This window comes from Bos mutus, chromosome 12, assembly GCF_027580195.1.
Source record: "Bos mutus isolate GX-2022 chromosome 12, NWIPB_WYAK_1.1, whole genome shotgun sequence".
NCBI classification, from domain to species: Eukaryota; Metazoa; Chordata; class Mammalia; order Artiodactyla; family Bovidae; genus Bos; species Bos mutus.
In genome coordinates this window covers 83181246-83188140 of record NC_091628.1, presented here as the reverse complement: position 1 = coordinate 83188140, position 6895 = coordinate 83181246, and the positions used below count along the sequence as shown (strand labels likewise).

The following is a 6895-nucleotide window of genomic DNA, read 5'->3' as shown; positions in this document are numbered from 1 at the left end:
ACTCCGGGAGCACTTTTCTTTTTTTTAATTTCAAAGAGTGCGTCACTGCCTTAGTCTTCAGGACACCGGCCAAGCTAAAAATGAAGCATTTTTGTCCACGTTCTCATTACAGACCTCTCCCTCCCCAATGGCTGCGATTTAACCAACAGCAACAGTTTCCACCTCAACCCTCTTTGTTTCTATGGCTGGAAGCCAGCCCTTTAAAATCAATTTCACTTGCCCTTGACTCTTGTGGCTGAATTTCTATTTGATTTCTTTTTCTCATTCTTTCTTTTATTTAAATCCTGGCTTCCATCCAAAATGGGAGGAGAAATGGGCTTTAACCTTGAAGATCGTTAGCGCCAGAGGACTGTTAGGGTATCAGAGCCCTGCATGGTGACCTGGGACCTTCCCAAAGCCTGTCTCCAGTCACTGAGGCTGGTGTGAGCAAGCCATTCCATCTTGTGCATTCTGAGATGCAATCAATGCACAGCCTGGGGAGGTGAGTGCAGCCAGCACTCCACAAGCAATGACGAGCCTGCCTCGGAGGAAAGAGCTGCCAGGTTTGGGGCCACCACACCGTAATACACAGCTCTAATTAGGTTCCCAATCCAGTGGCCCATATGACTAAATGGTTTATAAATAGAACCTCAGATGTAGAAAACAGAAGCACAAAGCGTAAGTCACGACTGACTGAGTTGGATTTAATTAAAAGTCATTTGAGGTGGTGTATGTAGGGGGGAGAGGGAGGACTCAGCTCAGGCACCTGGGGAGACAACTGTTAGGACTGACTTGGAAGCAGAAACTTCAAAATGTGCTGCTGGAAAAATATCCCTATACTGAGTGGTGGGGATGGGAGGAGCCATTGCAAAGTTCCAGAAAATATCTGTATGCCAAGGGGAAATGCGAAACCCGGAACACATTTTTCATTAAGAATACTAAGAATGTTAAACTTTTTGTGTGGGGTCAAAGGTTGGAAGGTGTTTCAGGGCCCTGTCATCTGTGCGGGCCTACCTTCTCTAAACCCCTCAAGGAAGGAAGGTCATTTGAAAAGATCACCATCCTGCTTTGAGTCAGCCTTTCAATGTTCCATGTGACCCTGAGAAAGTCATGATTGCTCTTTCTCTGACGGTACCAGCTTCTCAAGGACAAAGGGCATGCCTTGGTAAACATCATCTCTAGTTGTGGACACACCATCAAAGAAAGTAATGAAGAATGAAAGCGTATCTAAGCTGCCTTTTGTTCTTAACTCTCTGTGTTTCTACGGGCCTCCCACATGGCACAGTGGTAAAGAATCTATCTGCTAATGCAGGAGATGCACAAGACATGGGTTCAATCCCTGGGTCGGGAGGATCCCCTGGAGAAGGAAATGGCAAAGCACTCCAGTATTCTTGCCCGGAAAATCCCATGGACAGAGGACCTTCATGGGCTACAAGTCCACGGGGTCCCAAAGAGTTGGACACAACGCACACATTCTATGTTTCTACATTTAAAAATAGTTTACAGTAAGCATTATAGGAACAGGCTGAACATAGTCATATATTAACACTCAGGCCAATGGTTTGATTTGCCCTGGTGGGGAGGAGTATTTTAACATTGACATGGTTGAGAATTGCAGGTACATGGTGATAAACTATTTACTGAGTTTATATTGATTTTACTATAGTTTTAAAATTGTGTTGTGACAATGCACCCACTTTCTGGTAGCTCCCACTGCCCTGTGTTGCCCACACCCCCGACTCCAGCTTCTCATCTTTTCTTATCAAAATCACAAACTTGAGTCAAGTTGTTTTCAAGGTAGCTTTCCTCCGAAGAAGAGTCAACTAGATGAGATAAGAGGAAGCCAATGAAATGATTTCTAGTGAGCTGGTAAGGCCCACTAAGGGTATTCACTGAAAACAATCACAAACATATTAACAAAACACACACATGCAAAGTGGCTCCTGCCCTGAGGGTTTATTGGAAGAGATAAACTACAAGATTTCTGCACGCTCACAGAACCAAAGTGTGCTGTGGGCAGCAGCAGTAATGCTCGGGGAAATGGGAGTACATTAGATCTCAAATTTTAGGTTAAATAAATTAACCCTCACTCTGTCTTGGGCTTCCCCAGTGGCTCAGTGGCAAAGAATCTGCCTGCCAATGCAGAAGAAGCCAGAGATACGGGATTGATCCCTGGGTTGGGTAGGTCTCCTGGAGGAGGAAATGGCAACCCACTCCAGTATTCTTGCCTGGGGAATCCCATGGACAGAGGAGCCTGGCGGACTACAGTCCATGGGGTCGAAAAGAGTCAGACAAAACTGTTGTGGGTGCTAGGAATGCAGACTCTAATGACCCAGCTCACACGCAGACACTTCCAGCCCCACCACCACCAGCTACATGCCACACGGGTTCTGAAGTTACCTTGAGATCAATCAGACATTTTTCAGAGAGAGTTCATACAAAGAGAAAAATTGAAGTCTTTGAGTTGACTCTGGATTTGCACAGGAAAGTATATTTCTGATTCAGTGGTTGCATTTCCTCCATTGCCTTTCCCTACTCCCTGTCTCTGTTCCCCGTCTCAGAAGGATGCTGCCAGAGACTAATAGCTCCCAACGCCCTCCACAGCCTGTCTGGGGCGACAGAGCCACAGTTGTGTGCTGAGCAGTAGGCGGTTTTCTTTGCCTCCTGGTCGCCACAGTCCTCCAGAAACCAGTGAGTCACTGTTCATCAAATACTTTTCTCCAGCTCCTCCCTGCCTCCATCTCAGAGAGGCCACCTACTTATTTCAAAGGCGAAATTAAGTTAAATGCATTGGTTTCTGAATGATACATCTACTCTCTGAAGGACAGAGGTTCTGTGGCCACAAGACTGATATGCCCACAGGCATTGATTGACAGGAGTTTCTCTGGTGAGATGATTGGATCCATGTTCATGAAGAGGCTTCTGCAAGCAAATATGTTCTGCCTCACACACACACACACACACACACACACACACACACTATTATTATGAAACTAATACATCTGGTGGCTCAGACAGTAAAAGCATCTGCCTACAATGTGGGAAACCCGGGTTTGATCCCTGGTTTGGGAAGATCCCCTGGAGAAGGAAATGGCAACCCACTCCAGTACTCTTACCTGAAAAATCCCATGGATGTAGGAGCCTGGCAGGCTACAGGCCATGGGGTTGCAAAGAGTCGGACATGACTGAGCGACTTCACTTCACTTCATTTCAATACATCTGTAGGCTTCTCCAGTAGCTCAGTGATAAAGAATCCCCCTGACAATGTAGGAGAAGCGGGTTCAATCCCTGGGTTGGGAAGACCCCTTGGAGAAGGAAATGGAAACCCACTCCAGTATTCTTGTGTGGAGAATCTCATGGACAGAGAAGCCTGGTGGGCTACTGTCCATGGGGTCGAAAAAAGAGTCGGACTCAGTTTAGAGACTAAAGAACAGCAATGCATTTGTACTGAGGGTGAGGCATATCCCTTGGCAGAGGCACTTCCACCTAAGTGCATTGCATTGGTATGCCTTGCACCTGAGGTACTCTGCTAGGCCCTGAGCCACTCTGCTAGGCCCTGAGCCTTTGACAAGTGGCCTAGAGCAGTGAGACTAACAGCATGAGCAAGCTGAGCTAGCTCAGAGGAGGAGGGATTCTGCCCAGGAACACTTGTTATGCTCCCCAGAAAGGTAATAGAGTCTTGAGGAAGTGCGTGGCTATAGTGGGAATGCATTTACTGCCATTCTTGACGAGCCTTTTACTACCTGCTGTCACTCTGTGGAGTCCCAAGCTAAAGGCATATGAGATGCATGAGATTTCCTGAGAGGATGAAATTGAGAGAAGGATTTTCCTTGAACCCACCCACAGCCTCCGTGGGATGGAATGCAGAGGAAAAAGTCTCAAAAGCAATTTCATATTATATGACATATTGGCTTGGGCCAAGCTTTATGGAAATACATTTCTTTACATTACAAGGCTTGAGTGCTTCCTGAAAGAGAGAGTCCAAGTTGTTCTGTATGGAATTCATGATATCAATTTTATGAACTCTACCTCTCTATTAAAAAAAAATGTTGTCTTTCTGACTAACTTCACTCTCTATGACACTCTCCAGGTCCATCCATGTCCCTGCAAATGACACGATTTCATTCCTTTTCTGGCTGAGTAATATTCCATTGTATGTATGTACCACATCTTCTTTATCCATTGCTCTGCTGATGGACATTTACGTGGTTTCCATGCCTTGGCTACTGTAAATAGTGTTGTAATGAACATTGGAGTGCATGTATCTTTTGGAATTATGTTTTTCTCTGGGTATACGCCCAGGAGTGGGGTTGCTGGGTCATATGGTAGTTCTATTTTCAGTTTTTAAGGAACCTCCACACTGTTCTCCATAGTGGCTGTATCACTTTACATTCGCAGCTACAGTGAAAGAGACACAGACTTAGAGAACGGAGGTATGGACACCAAGGGAGGAGGGAGGGGTGGGATCAACTAGGAGACAGGGATTTACATATAGAGAGTCACTATGCATAGACAGATAACTGATGAGAACCTACTGCATAGCACCGGGGGGAAGAAGGTACAGTCTGTTTGTAGGACATACATTGAAAAAGTGAAAGTGTTCATTGCTCACTCACATCTGACTCTTTGCGATCCCATGGATTATAGCCTGCCAGGTTCCTCTGTCCATGGGATTCTCCAGGCAAGAATACTGGAGTGGGTAGTCATTCCCTTCTCCAGGGGATCTTCCTGACCCAGGGATCAAACCCAGGTTTCCCACATCTGAGCTACCAGGGAAGCCCCAGACATATGTTAAGTTAATCTTAAAAACGCATTCCAATACATTGCTGCTGCTGCTGCTAAGTCGCTTCAGTCCTGTCCAACTCTGTGCGACCCCATAGACGGCAGCCCACCAGGCTCCCCTGTCCTTGGGATTCTCCAGGCAAGAACACTGGAGTGGGTTGCCATTTCCTTCTCCAATGCATGAAAGTGAAAAGTGAAAGTGAAGTCGCTCAGTCGTGTCTGACTCTTAGCGACCCCATGGACTGCAGCCCACCAGGCTCCTCCGTCTGTGGGACTTTCCACGTAAGAGTACTGGAGTGGGGTGCCATCGCCTTCTCCGCCAATATACATTAGGTGCAGACAAATACTGTTTGATTCCTCTTGTACAGGATACTTGGAATACTCAAATTTGGAGTCAGAAGGTACAGTGGTAGATGCTAGGAGTCAGGGTGTGGAGGACTGGGGAGGAGAACTGGGGAGTGAGTATTTAACAGAGACAGAGTTTCAATTTAAGGAGGTGAAACATTCTTTGCTGCTGCTGAGTCACTTCAGTTGTGTCCAACTCTGTGCGATCCCGTAGACGGCAGCCCACCAGGCTCCCCCATCCCTGGGATTCTCCAGGCAAGAACACTGGAGTGGGTTGCCATTTCCTTCTCCAATGCATGAAAGTGAAAAGTGAAAGTGAAGTCGCTCAGTCATGTCTGACTCTTCGTGACCCCATGGACTGCAGCCTGCCAGGCTCCTCCATCCATGGGATTTTCCAGGCAAGAGTACTGGAGTGGGGTGCTGTTGCCTTCTCTGGAAACACTCTTTAAGAAGGTGAAATTGCACAGCAACACAAATGCACTTAGTACAACTGAACTGTGCAGTTAAATAGGGTTAAAATAGCATGTTTTATATTATGTGACTTTTACCACAATAAAAAAAAGTTAAATTTTTTTGAAGTGAAATCCACACAAAATATAATGAACCATTTAAAGTGAATATTTAGGTGGTATTAGCATATTCACCATATGGTGCAGTCACCGACTCTACCTATTTCCAAAATGCGGTCATCCCCCAAAAGGAAACCTCGTGCCCAGTAAACAGTTATGTCCTAATCTCCTGTCCCCCAAGCCCCAGGCAACTACCGAACTCTTTTCTGCTTCTATGGATTCACCTATTCTGAAAATTTGATATAAAGGGAATCACACAATATGTAACCTTTTGTGCCCAAGTTATTTCACTTAGCATAATGTGCTCAATATTCATCCATACTGCTCTTTGCCGAATCTACTGCGAGAATGAAGACCATTCTCAGCAACCAGACTGTCAACATTCCAGAAAATGTCGACATTAACTTGAAGGGACGGACAGTTATTGTGAAGGGCCCCAGAGGCACCCTGCGGAGGGACTTCAATCACATCAATGTAGAACTCAGTCTTCTTGGAAAGAAAAAGAAGAGGCTCCGTGTTGACAAATGGTGGGGAAACAGAAAGGAACTAGCCACTGTTCGCACAATCTGTAGTCACGTACAGAACATGATCAAGGGTGTTACACTGGGTTTTCCTTACAAGATGAGGTCGGTGTATGCCCACTTCCCCATCAACGTTGTTATTCAGGAGAATGGTTCTCTTGTGGAAATCCGAAATTTTGGGGGTGAAAAATACATACACAGGGTTCGAATGAGGCCAGGGGTTGCCTGTTTAGTATCTCAAGCCCAGAAAGATGAGTTGATTCTTGAAGAAAATGACATTGAACTTGTCTCAAATTCAGCTGCTTTGATTCAGCAAGCCACCACAGTTAAAAACAAGGATATCAGAAAAATTTTGGATGGTATCTATGTTTCTGAAAAAGGAACAGTTCAGCAGGCTGATGAATAAGATCTCAGTGATCCTGCTGCAGAAACAAGATAGCAGATGGTTCTGTGGACTCAGTTGTGATGTTTTAAAGAGACAATAAAAACTCTTGATTTGAAGAAAAAAAAAAAAGATTCATCCATACTACAGCCTATGTTCGTATTTCATTTCTTTTCATTTTTTAACTTTTTATTTTGTATTGGGGTATAGCAGATTAACCCTATTATGCTAGTTTCAGGCGAATAGTGAAGGGACTCAGCCAGACATATACATGTACATGTATCCATTCCTTTTTAGGATTGACTAATATCCTCTTA

The 6895-nt window shown here is 45.1% G+C and overlaps 1 pseudogene; it reads left to right on the top strand.

Annotated features, from left to right (window-relative positions):
• Positions 1 to 6016: 6016 nt before the first annotated feature.
• On the top strand, positions 6017 to 6689 carry LOC102266780 (large ribosomal subunit protein uL6 pseudogene; annotated as a pseudogene).
• The last annotated feature ends 206 nt before the right edge of the window (positions 6690 to 6895 follow it).